Genomic DNA, 16459 nt, shown 5'->3' on the forward strand with positions numbered 1-16459 from the left:
GCAAGATGCCAGACGTAGCTGACACCTTGTAAGCTCTACATTTCCACTGTTTTCAACACTAGAACTCAGCTGATGAATGAACAGAAATGGCTGAATTTGTACAACTATATTCCTAGCCCTCCACTGTCCCCTCTTACACAGCTATGTACACCATAGAAGGGTTCAAGTTTTTTAAAAAGAATCATATTGATACAGAAAGTTAACATTTTGCACTTCCCTGTGCTGGCATGAAATGTAAGACAGCAAGATGCCAGGCTCTGCGGTTAAAATCTCTGCAGTTCTACAGAAACAGGTCTGATCCAGCACATGGGATTCCCAGAGCTGTGGAAGTGCCTCGGCCATCAGCGACCCTCCACCCCTTGCAACCCATCTGTCACAAGCCCAATCAAGGAGGGGGCAGCACAGAAGCACTGATTTCTATTTTGTCTTTTTTTCCACCACCACCACCCCCATCTCATTTCCAGTTTAGCCAATTTTCCTGTTTATTGCCCTGATTATATTCTGCTCGGTGTGGGAGGAATCACTCTGGGTTCAGACAACTCATCTACATGCATAGCTTCCAGTTTTATTTTCAGCATGGACAGCTTATGTCTCTGTCAAGTACAGGTGACTGCCGCACACGGGAGAATGCTGGTGTTTCATAGTATCTTGCTTCAGAGAAATAGATTCGTTTCTAGTTTAGTGAATTGAAAGGATCAGGCTGCATGGATTCAATCCAAGGAGGGACCAGGGTTGGTGACCTCATTTTGTTACATGGATGCAGGTGGAACTGCATCTATGCTGTTCTATAAAACAGCCCAAACGTAAACGAGGTGTGAACTGCTTTCACATCTCATTCAGGTAACATATGAGGCATGAAATGCATTTCACAGGCACAAGTACCAGAGCAGTATGCTAAGGCTTGTGACAATGATGAACTCCTGTTTTTCACGCACAAGCACACCTCGTCAGAGCACTGGATTAGCTCTGAAATGTGTGTGGAGAGGAGAAATATTATCAAGAAATGGCACATCGGATGCTTTTATTAGCTCTCAAAATATTTTGGATAGTAATCAAAGTTCCCAGGGTCTACTATCATTATAAAGACTGATTCTTTCTTTCCTCTTCCCACAAAATAAGTCAATTCCAGATGGCACCAAACAATGAAAATAAATAAGTAAACAAAGTCTCTGCTCTTAGCAATGAGCTTCTAAGCCAGAAAATAGATTCACTTCTCCTGATATACAAGGACCTAAACTGTCAGGGAAAAAAATGTTATCAGTCATTTTTTCCAAATTGCAGGTTGGCAAGGATCAGGCAACAGATGTAACATCAGAAGGCTTTTTTAATTTCTGTAACATGCACAAGACACAACTCAGGTTTAAGGCAGATGAACATAGCTGAAAGAAGCAGAAAATGAGGGAAAACTCCAAAGTCTTCAAAACAAGTTAAAAGTAACAACGTATCCTAAATTACAGAGACTTCGGGTTGAACTACACAACCAATAGAGAGAGATTCGATCCTTCAAGATCAGGTGAACACTGAAGGATATTTGCTGGCAGAGAGTCAGAGGAAAATCTGAAATGTATCTCGATGCCAGTGGCACAGTTGAAAAGTTCAGCAAAGGATACAGTCATGAGGAGAACTTCACATGCTAAGGGCAGCAGAAATGCAGACATCCAAGAGGAAAGCAAAGCAAAGCAAAGCAGTACTTCTTTCGCATCACAGTGATAAAGCATTTCAAAAACTGTTCTGATTTTTTTTTCAACCTCACCAAAAGTCACTTCAGAAATCTTCAGCACTTCTATCTTTCATCCCAAAGCTAGAATGTACATGTTCACAATTAGAAGCACTGCTTTTTCATTTTTTTTGTCAACTACAAAATAACTAAAAATATCTAAAACAAATGCCATTTCGCTCAATTAAGCACAATACTGTTGACTGAAATGTCAGTATTTTTATAAATATTAGAAAAGCATTTTAAAATAATTATATTTCATTTACCACTAGAACTTATTTCTTAGAAAGCACTGCTCATTGGTAGTGCTCGAAGCCCCATAAGAGCAGATCTTTCTCCTGCTCTATATGCTTTGGTTTACGGTCTCTTTTTTAAGTGCCCTTTTTTAATTCCGGTAAGGCTCAAGTCAGGTATGCACACCAATTGACTACTGATGAATAATGGCTTTGTAATACTTGAAATAATAGCTTTAAGAGCCAAATAATTTAGCTATTGCTCAGGCAAAACATCCGCTAATTTGAGACTGAAAGGGAAATTTACTTGAATAAAAACTGCACAATCAGACCATAAATTGCTAAGAAATGAAAAGGAAAATACTGAATAGAGAGACAAGTAAAGGACTCTGAGTTTTGAATGGTACAGATATGACCTGGAGGAACATTGTTAACGATTCAGGTAAGTCACTGCGAATATTTTTCTTCTTGTGCATCTCCCTCCAATTTAGAGTGAATTTGAGTGCTCTTCTTAAAAATAAACACTCCCTCCTTTGCTCATCTATGTGGTCAATATCAGCTCTCCAAGACCACATTCGTCCCTCAATTAAATTATTATGAATCTCTTGCCTGGCTGTCATTGTTGTGTCTATGAAGGGTCAGCAGCAGCCCAGACATGAGCACTAAGAAAAGAACCTTCAACTTGCAAATTCAAGAAAGTAACAAAAAAAAAAAAAAGCACAAAAGAGGTATCTTCTAGATCAGGGAAAATCAAACAGAGCAGCCCAGGCACCGGAACATGATAGACATCTTAGGAGATTCACTCCAGTTTCTAATATTTCTGTTATCTCATTTGCATTGTTACAGAGGAGGGACTACTGAGAGCTGCAAAGCTCTCCTCTCTCTGTCCCCTCAATAACACCTTGGCATGCTTCTCCCTTACTGTGACCTGCACACATTGCTGACCAGATCTATTTGCCAATATTGTTTCAAACATAGACAAAACTCGAGACTGTCACATTCCTTTCACTCTTGCTTTAGTGATTGAACAGGTCCTGCTGCAATTCTCTTAGCATGTGCAAGCCCTGCAAAGTGGCTCCGCTTGTGGTTTAATCTGGCATAGGGATCTCAGCAGCATCTTATTGCCAACAAAATGTGGGTCTGAATGGCTTTGAAATAGTTGTTTTACATTAATTTTTCTAATGTCTTAGAAATACTTATTAGCATAAAAGACTGCAGAATTAATGTCTGAGGACTATATTGTTGTCATGACTTCATGCATTGGCATGATAGATCACCCTTCTGGAACACTTATGGATAAATATTGCAAAAGAGAACCGCTTATCCACTATTAAAGTAAGAGCAAAGACACTATCATAAAGCTCTGTTATTTGCATTTTATGAAAAGTACAACATAGACAATCATCCTACCTAATATATCTATCAATGCAGTAGAGTGCAAGTTTTTCAATGAACCATGACTTACTTACCTGCTGGCTTTTTATCATATTGTGTGAGGTGCTGATTTGGGAAGTCAATGAGCATACAGGGCTCTCAGCAGTCTCAAAGTACTGTGATCTTAGTAGGCGCACCTGCTCTGCATCTCAGTCAATCAGAGACCACTTTACCCATAACAAAGATGGTGATGGAGAAAAGTTAAGTGTTTTAGTTCTGCAGATATCTTGCCAGAATGCCTGATTAGACTTTTTAAATGTTATCTGTTAATGCTGTTTAGGAACCCTGCTATTAGGTACGTGGCTGACTTCCTCAGTTAAAAACAAATAAATAAATAAAGTAATAAAAATAAAGGCAAATTCCTTTGATCCTAAAGCCTAGACAGCTCTTAATTCTTTAATTTGTAATCAAACACAAAACTTAAATGATAAACACTTGTGTTAATCTCATTTTGTGATCTGTCACTGATATATTATTTTATGTTTTGTCTTTCATCCCTCCTATCTCCCCTTTCTCTTCTTGTCCTACCTTTCTCCCCTTGAATCTCTGAGGTCCTGCTTCACCTTTAAAACTAATAAAACTCTTTAATCATCAAGCTGTTCATACAAATATTTCTCTTGCACCAGTGTGGAGAATGAAGATTTTCTTCATTCTCCTGTAAGGGATTTGCAACAAACTTCCACTAATCAAGACAAATGGAGGGAAATCACAAACTACCTGAGGCCAAGCATTTCATACTTAGGCACTTAATGACAAGCACATAAATCCCTATATAAGTAACCGAATAAACAACCCAATTTAAACAAACAAACAAACCAGAACTTCCAGCTATTCCCATTGATTTCCCTAGTCACTTTGTTTTCTTCATTGCTGTTGAAAAACTGAGTACTTACACAACACCTTAGTCTTGATATTCACCTTTTTAAAATATTCACTTTAGGATCACTTCCCTGAGAAACTTCTGCCCCAATGTAAGACATGAAAAATTATCAAAATGGGACTTTGGTTTGACAATTGTAAATTAAGCAGATAATTTCCTGTATAATGTCAAAGATACTAATGAATGGTGCCATTGCATTATGTATATTGACCTCAGGGAATTACGGTAACTGGCAAATAAAATTGTTCCTAATGACTGGTAAATCAAAGCATGCCAGTCTGCAAAGTCTAAGATAGTCACTGCATGATTTCACTCTTGCTTTGGAGCAGATACCAAGCAAGAAAACTGTTACTATACCAAAACTCTTTAACTTTTTTCCAGATCAGAGAGTTTTCGGAATGCAATATATCAATGGGCCTGATCCTAGAATCCCTATTCAACTGATCCCACATAAGGGAAATTTTTAAATTCAGGCTCCCTAGATTTTTGCAGACATCTGGTTCATGTTGTTTTGATTGCTAGCCTCCAAGGAAAGCAAAATCTGGAGATGGTCTAGGGAGTATGGTAAGACACAGAAAGTATACAAGAGTGATGGTTTACATTCACCCTTGTCCATGCTCCTGGCTATCTGAAATCAATTTCACTGATACCATAGAAAAGCTTCAGTGATTTCCACAGTATAGGAACAGACTGCAATAGGAAAGCATTGAGAACTCATACCTCCAGATCTTAAGAACAAAAACTACATCTCAAAAAAAAAAAAAAAAGGCAAAATACAAACATACCACAGAACAACCACTGGCCTAGTGGTTTGGCTACTGCTAGGCTGCCAGGATTTTCATTTTCCATCAAAGACGTCTCAGGTGTCTACAGAATTTTTCAGCTTAAACTACTGTGACTGTGGCAATATGGACAGACAGAGATAGCACCAGTATCCAACCGATCTTTGCATCACTGCAAATACAGGATGCTGTTTATTCAGGAACATTATTAGCCATAGGTCCCTTAGCTCCAATTGTCAGAGAACATTCATTATCAGACTCTCATATGAAAATTGTGAGAAGGCAGCAAATACAACAAGGGAGTGTTCTCAGTTTTACTTATGCAACTACCTCTTGGGACTAATTAAGACTTGCTTTTGTAATTCATAAGCTATAAATTCCTTCAGATGCTTTTGGAAACACTGTGTGATCTCAGTGAGATTCTGCTTTCTGCTGATCTGGCAAGTCAGCTAAACTTCCCAAAGCATGTAACAATCTGTCTGATTAACGGAGAGTGGAAAGCTGAGCATGCTAACTGAATAATGGTGACTGTTTGTTAATTTGCTGTTTCCCTTCCTCACTCACTTAAGGTTAATTGTACATCCTGCAGAAATCTGCACTCAATTCTCCTGGCAAACTTTTTTAATTAGCTTAATAACACCATCTTATTTAATGACTGACCGTAGCTAAGAGGTAGAACTAACTATGTATTGCAAAAAGAGCAACTTGAAGTAGGAAGACAGGATTCTGAAATGCAGTTATTCTCTGCTTTTGGGGAAAGCACAGACAAGTTTTAAGCCCCCCTTGCAATGTCTCCTTTCTTGTGGGCAGATAGGACCCACCACCAGGCACATTAAGTCCAGACCAGAGCACTGCATGGATGCGTGCCAGGTATAGGTATATCAGGATCCGATCTCCTTACAGTTACCCTACAGGGAATGGTGGACCAGCAATAGTGGTGTAGGGCGTGGGCCCAGGCAAATTGGGTATGTAAATCTAGCTAATCAAAAGGACATTCTACCCTGCTCCTGGCATGTCTCCTAGCTACAGGTTAGAGACACAATGCATAGAATGTAGTGGATGTGCAGACAACCTACAGAAAAGGTACTGTGTTTTTTTTGCTGGGGCTGCCATTTGGGACAAGGAAGAGGAAGGTAACTTTGGAAAAAAACAAGACAGAGCAGAGATAGGGTATCAGCAGCAGACAGGGGTGGCAGAGCTGTCTGTGGACATCCAAGCAGCTGGTCAAAATTCAGCTGTGGGGGAAAGGAGTAGGTCTCTGAAAGAAAATGACCAGATCTAGGCATAGCTGAACATAATGGGAAAGACTGAGAAACAGAAGAACCTGTACAAGCAATATCTTAGTAAGATTTTTTATAGAGGACAGTCTAAGATTTGAAGAAAGAAATAATACCTAATAAAGACCAGACTGATACAGCAGGGGGGAAAAAAAAAAGGCAAGATCATATGCTGCTTATTGATTTTTTCGAATTATATCAGTTGACCTAATAAACGATATTATCATTCCCTCCAAACCATCTCTCTCTCACACATCTAAGAGAATCACAAGCACAATAACTCTTTACTATCACACGGGTTTTAAAACATTATGTTGTTTGTTTTTATTTTCCTGTAAAAATATCTGGAATATGTGGAGAGATGATGGATATTAAAGTCGTTCTCTTATGCCGACATCGTCCTTGCTAAATATTTTTGAAAACAGAACTAATCAGAGTGGGATTTCTTCTTTTATTCAGCCCTTTTGGTTATAAAAGCTTTATGTTTTATTTAAAAAATAAAAATGAAATATTGAGTAGGAAGAAGGGATATAAAGGGATAATGAAAGCAAATAGTTATCAAAATGTTTCCCTCTTCACTGCTACAATAAAAACAAATTGTATTATGCTAACAAAGTCAAATCGTCAAATACAGAATTACTATTTGGTTTAATATACCATTGCACCCTGCATATTCAAAATGTCCCAAAGTGTCTTGTAATAGTAAAAACAGTCTTACCACCATATGCATCTGATTTCATTACCAACCAAGCACTAAATTGAACAATTAACCACCTAATATATTTATCAGAGCTTTCTGGTTTTTTTTCTTCCCTCAGCCATATGCAGATCTATAATCCTGAAATTTTCATTTTGTTTGGGTTAGACTGTAATTCCGGGCATTTAAATGCAAGAACTGATCCAAAACCACATCTGCACATCAGATTTTATACTCTGTGGCTCTAGTTCTGCCCGTGCATCAAGGAATGTCCAGAAAGACTCCTGGACACCCACCCACATGCTTCCAGAGGGCTGCCAAGTGAGGTTTATGATATGGCATGGGTCGCTCTCCCACCAGGGAGGTTGCATATAGCTATTCTGGAGTCTATAAGATTCCTATAAGTCTGTAAGTAGCAATACATTAAGCACTGCACAAGTTTGCTTTGTTTACTGAATGGGCTATAACCTCCGTGCCTTTGAAGTATATATTTAAAGTCGGATATTCAGAAGAGACCTAATGTCATGTAAAGACAAAAATATTCAGCCAGATTTGCAGAAGAGTTTATTATGAGGATACCAATCAACTCTAAAACATCTTTTCCATTTCATTCCTTTAAGAAAGAAAGAGCTTTTTACATATCAGACCCTCCAATACACTAAAATAAAACTTTCAGTGAAGCAATAAAAAATTCAACTGAGACTAGCTGTAACATATACAATATCTAACTGAGTTTCATCTGAATAATTTAAGCCCCACTGACTCCATGCAAAATGGAGTTCAGAAATCTCCCAGATAAAGGCTCTCAAGCTTGTCTTATTTCTGATGCATCTAACTTTAGCTGCATTACCCTTGCTGAAGTGTTCTCCCAGTTTAAATTTGGCCATGAAATCATATTTTTTTTCAGTTCAGTCACCAATCCAAACTCCTATTCAAGGAAAGAAACAAGTAGTTTGAGTCACACTGAATTTTAATAGAAATTTTTTAGAGTAGTAAACTCTAACCACCTAATGAAGTTAACTCCTTACCTCATTTAAATTCACATTCACCCCTTTAAACTAAATCCTGTCTTGCACCCACAGGCAATCCAACAACATATTCTTCTGTGCTGCTCACTTCCTGAGATCTGTTCACACCTGGAGCATGTTGAAAGATTCATCCTATTCAGTGCTTTTTGTGGATCATCAGTATTGCCCTGATAAAAAAAAGCAGAGGATAATACCAGCATGCTCTCTCCTCTACCACATAGCTAACTCTAGTATTGAGGAAGTTATTTATAGCTGTGGGTACTTGCCACCAATAATGCTTTCTCCAGGTATCATTTTATCTCTATTTCAAAATACTGGTCTTAGCAACACACTTTGCAGATACTTCATCATGTTCAGCATGGATCTTTTATTGTACTGGATTATCTTGGCAAGATACTCTGCTGCTGTTCTTGCCAACAGCTTGCATATGCTACTAGCCTCCAAATGGTTTCCTTCCACAGCAGTATTACCTACTCACCTTTCTCTGATCTAGCACTCCTGCTTATCAGCATTACCAGGATTACACTGAAGCATAGATGTAAAGTTCTCCAAACGTATTGAAGATGTCTTCCATGGATGGCACTATGTCTAAGGAGCACAGGCCGAAGAGAGACAGGAGACCTGTAGCTCAGATAGCTTGTTAATGTTACTCCATGGCTGCCTACCAGTGCCACCTTAGCTTACCAAATACAGTGGAAGAGACCTTCTAGAGAGACTTCTATGTTCAACTTACCATCTCAACGTTAGTTCAGCTGCTGGCACTACAAAGGTAGATAATTCACTTCTGAAGTGAATTTGAGTTAAAAAGCCTGCATGTAGCAGGTCATATGCTTCAACCCAAACCAAGAAATACCACAGTCCAAAACCTTCTCTCCAACCGTGCAAAAACTCAAGTTTTTGCCTGAGATCAAGTCTGCATCTAAACACCTCTTAGACAAGGGAAGTTTCAACTTGAGTACAGCTTCAGGGCCACACTACAGTATCATTAATCCTCTCTATGCTCTACTCATTTTTTCCTCCTGGGACAGTAGTAGCAACAATTCATAAAGCTGTCCTTTTTCCCACTTTATGGACTCTTGGGTAGTGGCCAAGCCTTACTCATTCTACCACTTTTTCTTGCAGCCACACTTTAGATCAAGACATCTGCATTCTCAGACTGACTCTTACTATCATTAAACTTTAATCTTAAACCCTTGTACTTGTTTTCCACTATTTGCTGTTGTTTGATTTTTTTATTTTTTTTTTTGCCTGGACAGTTCAACTCTACTTGCTATTTGTCTGACTTTCACAGAATCACAGAATCATCTAGGTCGGAAGAGACCTCCAAGATCACCTAGTCCAACCTCTGACCTAACACTAACAAGTCCTCCACTAAACCATATCACTAAGTTCAACATCTAAACGTCTTTTAAAGACCTCCATGGATGGTGACTCAACCACTTCCCTGGGCAGCCCATTCCAATGCCTAATGACCCCTTCAGTAAAGCTCTTCCTAATATCCAACCTAAACCTCCCCTGGCACAACTTTAGCCCATTCCCCCTCATCCTGTCACCAGGCACGTGGGAGAATAGACCAACCCCCACCTCGCTACAGCCTCCTTTAAGGTACCTGTAGAATGCTATAAGGTCTCCCCTGAGCCTCCTCTTCTCCAGGCTGAACAATCCCAGCTCCCTCAGCTGCTCCTCATAAGACTTGTTCTCCAGACCCCTCACCAGCTTCATTGCCCTTCTCTGGACTCACTCGAGCATCTTGATGTCCTTAAATCAGGTTTTTGACAATCTCTCCTGTAAACTGACATGAGTGGTGTTATGGTTTAACCTAGCAGGCAGCTCACCACTACATAGTCATTTACTTCCCCCCTCCCTGTGGGATTGGGGAGAGAAAAGCAAAGCTTGTCAGTTGAGATGAACAGTTTAATACAACATAAAAGGAAAGGATAATAATAATAATAATAGAAAAGATAAAACCAGCGATGCACAACGCAACACCCACTGAGCAATGCCCAGCCAGATCCTGAGCAGCATCAGCCCCCCAGCCAACTCCCCCCAGGTTTTATTGCTGAGCACACCACTGTCGTACAGTGTGGGACATCCCTGTGGGCAGTGTGTGCCAGCTGTCCTGGCTGTGTCTCCTCCCAGCTCCTGGTGCACCCCCAGCCTCTTCACTGGCAAGGCAGCACCAGAAGCTGAAACTCCTTGCTCTGTGCAAGCACTGCTCTGCAGCAGCTAAAAGATGGGTGTGTTATCAGCATTGTTCTTATCCTAAATCCAGAACGCAGCACCACACCAGCTACTGCGAGTACAATTAACTATCCCAGCCAAAACCAGGAGAGACTCATGCACTCCCAGTGTTCTTGCACCAACTCCTCAAACGCATCCATGACTGCGTATTTTACATAATCCTACCTCCGACGCCAATGAAGTTCACAATTTGTCCTTCAGAAGGGTTACCCGGTTTGTTTTCAGAGGTTTTCAGAGTTACCCGGCTTGCAGGTGTATAGGGATCACAATGGGAGTTGGTAGGATTCTATAATACCCAAGAACACAGAGGCTTTATTTTCTAAAAAGTTCTCCTTTTTACAGATGATCACAGATCACCACTAGCAAATACTCTGTGATTAAAGGCAAGCATGGATAGAGATATCAGGCTATTACAGATATTACCAGGAAGCAAATATATGTATATATATGTTGTGGACATTGAGGGAATAGCAGTAATTAATAGTAGCAGCTATTAGCAGTAGTAGGAAGGCAAGTAGATGCTAGGAAGTCACTATTCTAGCAGCAAATATACATTAGTATTCTAAGTTCAGCAAACTTATCTATAGTACTAGAACAGGAAATATTATGGATTACAGACATCAATACTATAATGGTAACCATGCTTATCATAGGTTATACTTATCAAGACTGTACTTATGACAGATATGGACATATATGGATATATATATTTCATAAACTTACAGTTACCTTTCCCAGAAGTGGGTTGTCAAACTGACCTCAAACGAAACGGTCTAATTAAGAAAACCGACCTCAGAATAGACCAAACCCCAGGAACAGGCCCAGGAGTGGGCCCAAATGAATAAAGAACAAAGTCTCACTTTGAAAACAATCCACATCACAGGGACAGAGAGAGAGAGAGGAGGGGAGAGAGAGAGAGAAAGTGTTCCATTTTGGATAGAGAAGTAGTCCTTTTTCTATCAAAAGAGACATAAGAGGCCATAAGGATACCACCTCCTTAGAGCAGCCAAAAGATGATGCTAATTTCTGTTTCACCTGAGACAACCAATAGATAATGATGTTTCCGAGTCTTTCAAAACTGTACCTTTCCCACACTAATTACTCCTTTGCAGACAGTCAGTTGCTGTTACAGTTCCTTGCTTTTTCCCTTGCTGCTGGCATCTTCAGTGATGGTACCCAGCTGCACTTCCAAAAGGCCAGCAGTGCCTCCCAGGGATGCTCCAGGTTCCCAAGTTTGGTTCACAGGCTGGCAGCCATTTTCTTCTGCCAGGCTTTTAGGAGATGTTTTCTGTCAGCTTTTTTCTTGTTAGAGCATGGTCACCTTTATGGCTGCTCCTATCACCCACACTTTCCCATTACCATGATGATTTCCAATCTCCTAAATGACTTCCCATCCCCGAGTCTCCCACAGGTGCATGCCACCTGCAGCCATTCCCTGTCCATCTGTCCTCTCCCAGCTGCAGCCGACATCCCCAACCCAATTTGTGGGGTGGGAGCGGGCTGCGTTCAGCCCCTGCCACATGATGCTGCACAAGTAACTGCAGGCAGAGGCTTTGAAAAATAATATAATAATGTAATGAAACAATAATTCTGGCTGCCACCACCAGCCCAGCCCCAGGCAAGGCCCAGCTGCCTGCTCAGATGCTGGGCACATCCTGGCAGCCCCTCCTGCTGCGCCTTGCGCAGCCATGTTGTGTCCCCAGCATTGGTGTTCAGCAGGGACCGGGTCACATGCCTTGCCTGCAACCAGAGGGACCTCAGCACCTCACATGCCCCCAGAAGGACGTTGACATCTCGTGTTCTAACAGAAGGATCTTGACATCTCAAGTTCCAGCAGAAAGACCAGGGTGCCTTACCTGCTACTCAGAAGAACCTTGCGTCTCTTGTGCCACAGGAAGCACCTTGACATCTCACATGCCACTGGAATGACCTCGACATCGTGCTTTCCACCAGTAATACCTCCACCTCTCACGTTCCAGCAGTGGGACCTCAGCCTCTCGAGTGCCACCAGCCAGACTCAACACAGGCTAGACACTCAGGGCACTTATGGCTAGCCAGTTTTTGTGAGGCCATAGTGACTCTGAGATGACATCACAAAGGTCTCGGGGTGCCCCTGATGGCAGCACTTACAGAAGTAACCTGACTGTCATGGGAAGATGCTGATATGAAATGGCTGCTCCATGCTGACAGGAGTAATGTCTGCCAGGCTGGGGTCCAGGACGGGAGCTCAGCCTTTGGCCTGGGAACTGTGCCTGGGAGTCAGGGACATCCTTGACATGCATTTGGACACCTGAGCACTGGAGATGTCCTGAAGAGACCATCAATGAGGACACAAGAATCTGAGGAACAACTTATCACCTGGGAAGGTGAAAAAGAGCCTGGGCACAAGGAAATTGGACCAAGAAAGTGGGAACGTGCATGAGAAATCAAGAGTTCTTTAAAGAATATCAGGAACATTGTTACCTACAAGGAGAGGTGAAGGATCACCTCGAGCTGCTGGCAGTGCTTCTGCTAATGCGACCCAGGGAAGAGTGATTTCCAGTGAAAACTGAGGGAAAACAATTGTTGAGTACCTCAGCCTTCTCCATGTCAGTTGTCACTAGTTCTCCTGTCTTCTTCATCTTATAAATCTGAAACATGGCATCAAACCATCCACTGTGAAAAAAATAAATAAATCACCATCTCAGCCAAAATCAGCACAAGCGATCACACAAATGATTTTCCTTGGCTCTAATTAGTTAATCTACTATGTTTCCAGAGTTACTTAAGGAGGACAGAGATCTCAGCATGATGACATATGCATCTATTCACTCTGGGAACATGGAATAAGGCAGATAAGCATGGTCCATCAAAGACAGTAAATCTTAGACAATATATCAAATAATTCCTTTCATAAACCTATCAAACTTCTTTTTAAAACCTTGGAAAAGGGGGGTTCAACCATGACAGTTGAAAACCTTGTTCTAATTTCTCTTTTGCTTATCAAGAGCCACTTTAGATTTTTTGTTCATTTGCCATCATTGTTTGCTGTCTTAATATACTTTTTATCTCTCTAGCGTTTACTGTCCTGACATGTATGGACAACAATCATCCCTGCTCAGCCTTAATATTGCTAATCTAAAGAGAACATGTCCCTTTAATCTTTATTTATAAGATAATGCTCTCCATTTTTACAGCTACTCTAGTAGAGTAGAGTAGAGTAGAGTAGAGTAGAGTAGAGTAGAGTAGAGTAGAATAGAATAGAATAGAATAGAATAGAATAGAATAGAACAGAACAGAACAGAACAGCATCTTTTAGGTTGGAAAAGACCTTAAGATCATCAAGTCCAACCATCAACCTAACATGACCAAGTCCACCACTAAAACATTTTCCCAAATACTGCATCCACACGTCTCTTAAATACTTCCAGGGATGGAGACCCCACCACTGCCCCGGGCAGCCCCTTCCAATGCCTGGTCGCCCTCTCTGTGCGGAAATCCTTCCTGACACCCAGCCCAAACCCCCCTGGTGCAGCTTGGGGCTGTCACCTCGCGTCCTGTCGCTTGTCACCTGAGCAAGGAGAGTGACACGCTGCTCCTGGGTGCGGCCTCCTGTCAGGCAGCTGTGGAGAGCGGGGAGCTCTGCCCTCAGCCTCCTCCCCTCCAGGCCGAGCAGCCCCAGGGCCCCCAGCCCCTCCTTGCACCTCTTGTTTTCTCCTCACTAGTTTTTGGTCCTCTTCTCTGCACACGCTCAAGCAACCCAAATCTTGTGTGTGGCAAGGGGCCCAAAACTGAACACAGCACTTGAGGTGGGGCCTCACCAGCACTGTAGCCTTTCTATGTATCCTTTCCAACTTGAATTTATCTTGGGCGTGGCTGATCAGAAGAGTAATCAGACATCCCTCACAGAGAAGTGCTAAAACTTCCCCTTCTTTACTGGAAATCTCTCTCACAGTGCAATCCAGACTCACAGTGCCTTTCTCAAGGCAGGACCACAGGTGTTTCATTGCCGTTCTGTAGTAAATAGCACACCTGGACCCTCGTTCTCTTCTTGGTCAAGGAATTGTTCTGCTTCTTTGTTTCTGGTATGAAGCTTATTATGGTCTTTTTTTTATCTGGGATATATAGTGTTGAATGAATTAAATCAGCTTGTTTCCTTCTACATTTCTCAGAATTATTCCTGGCAAGAGCCTTAACTTGGTTTTCATCATTTTTTTTCTTTTTTTCCCCCCAGGAAATGACATGAAAAAAAGCATCAGCATCCTTTTTTTCCACTCCCGACTCCTTTGTCAACTCATTGACCAAGAACTTGGTCTTTACTTATATCACTTCCATACAGTTGTCAGGAAATGCAGCGTCTTTACAGACCTAAAATCTTAAATGCTGCCAGATGATTTGCTTTTGTTTCACTTATCTGATAAGCATGCTTTCACTAGACTGACCACTGGCACCGGGCTTCCCTTTCAGACCTCTTGCAGTTGCCCAGTGCAAAAAGATCAAGTCAAGGTACTCTTTCCTAAATCTTCATTCTTTCAGCTGTGATCTGACCCTCCAAATTACTTGTTCAAGGTACAAAGGAATGCGACAGTACTGGTTGACATCTCAACATGGAAAAGCTCACCCAAAATGCTCTTATGCATATATAAAGGCACTTTTGCTTTTCAAGCCTCAACCTGCACTTTAGGGGACCACGAAAAGTTCCTTTACCATGACCACTGTTTGCAGCAGACTCTCCCCAGCACACTGCAGCCCCGGAGGACAGAATTCTTCCCAGTATCTTCACACCTGTTGCCTTCAACAACTTCCAAACCAACCATTATGTTATACATTAAACAGCATTTCATCTCAAGTTCTGACAGATTTCTACAGCAAGGTTTAGATTTTATTCATGTAATAGACACCAGGGAAAACTGACTACAGTTTTTAAAATCTCTGAGTGGCCAAAATGAAGTTATTTTTCCCCACTTCAGCCTTAAAATGAAAACACAGTTATTTTCTTAATAGCTTGCCCCAGCTTGTTTTCTTTCACAAGCAGCAGCACTTTAGGTAGAGAGCCCACACTGAAATAATTTACTTTGGGAGAACAGACGGAAGTGGGGAGAGATCAAAACTGAGTTTTATGCTTTGGCTTTTCGTGTGCATTCATCTGTGTTTTTTTACTATTATCATTGACTACACAATGCTAGGACTAGTGGTATTGTTTCAGAGAGGAAAATACAGTTATAAAGGTAACAGTGCTTAGCAAACAGATCAGTTATAAACTAAACTGTTCTACGGTGTGTTTTCTTATTTGAGCTACAGGGTCAGATTCTCAGTTACATTTGAGGATTTCAGAGAGCAATCTACAAGGAAATCAGGGAGAAAATAATTTATACATGCTTGCCCATGCCTCTGGTTTGAAAAGTGCCTCATTTAGTCCTCTAACTTCTATAGAGTTGTCTGAAGACTTTTCTTCCATCAGCTGCCAACAGCTCCAGGGAGCCACAGCACAGAAAGGGACAGGAGAGTCACGGCAGGCTCTCAGCCATGCAAGCAGGTAAATAATGCAGTTCATCCTATGATGATCCTATTAATATTGTCCACTGGCTTTTCATTAAAGATCATATTGAAAGGAATGTAGATCTTTTGGCTGCAGAAACAAGACTCCTCTATTTTCACCTTGTTTCTAAACTAGTTGTAGAGATGAAGGCAGGTAGGTGAATGCATAATGTTGATAGTCTCTCAAATATATGTCCACACTGTGAACTGTGTTCTTGGATTGAAAAGGTGTACTTGGTTGTTATAGTAACTTGACTTTTGTAAAGCTGTCTTTGTGACAAAATAGAGGTCTTGTGCATTAGCAGAGAATCTTTAGAGAAAAGATGTAAAATTATATGCGCAAGATATATAATTTGAGAAGTCCAAAAAAATCTCCTCTTTGTCTTTCTAAGTAAATTAAGCCAGAAGACACTTTCCAAGTTAGTGACGAAAGCAACAAAGTGTATTAGTCTAAAAATTTTAAAGCTCCCCATAGATTCAAATGGAAGAGAGACCTCTGCTGTCTTTTCAGCAACGGAATTAGTTTAGCTGCTAGGGGTGTTACAGTCTCACCCACAACCAGATTCGATATTCTGCCAAGTTCACTGTCATGTTGCTTTTTTCTTAATAGACAGGGCAGCAGGGGGAGGATTAAGCATTTTATCAAAAAGACT

At 41.0% G+C, this 16459-nt stretch overlaps 1 long non-coding RNA gene across 3 annotated transcripts; it reads right to left on the reverse strand.

Moving 5' to 3' along the window:
* Positions 1 to 6889: 6889 nt before the first annotated feature.
* LOC106041850 (uncharacterized) lies at positions 6890 to 15507 on the reverse strand. 3 transcript variants are annotated; one of them, XR_010829410.1, is made up of 4 exons: positions 12146 to 15507; positions 9658 to 11560; positions 8049 to 8215; positions 6890 to 7948 (listed from the first exon to the last, which is right to left on the reverse strand). It is a non-coding gene; the product is annotated as an uncharacterized lncRNA (long non-coding RNA). The 3 variants fall into 3 exon arrangements; XR_010829411.1 differs by having other exon boundaries at positions 7447 to 7948; positions 9658 to 9840; positions 12146 to 15498; XR_001210745.3 differs by lacking the exon at positions 9658 to 11560 and having other exon boundaries at positions 7451 to 7948; positions 12146 to 15473.
* Positions 15508 to 16459: the final 952 nt, after the last annotated feature.

The sequence above is a fragment of the Anser cygnoides genome, chromosome 2 (assembly GCF_040182565.1).
Source record: "Anser cygnoides isolate HZ-2024a breed goose chromosome 2, Taihu_goose_T2T_genome, whole genome shotgun sequence".
In the NCBI taxonomy this organism is placed as follows: Eukaryota; Metazoa; Chordata; class Aves; order Anseriformes; family Anatidae; genus Anser; species Anser cygnoides.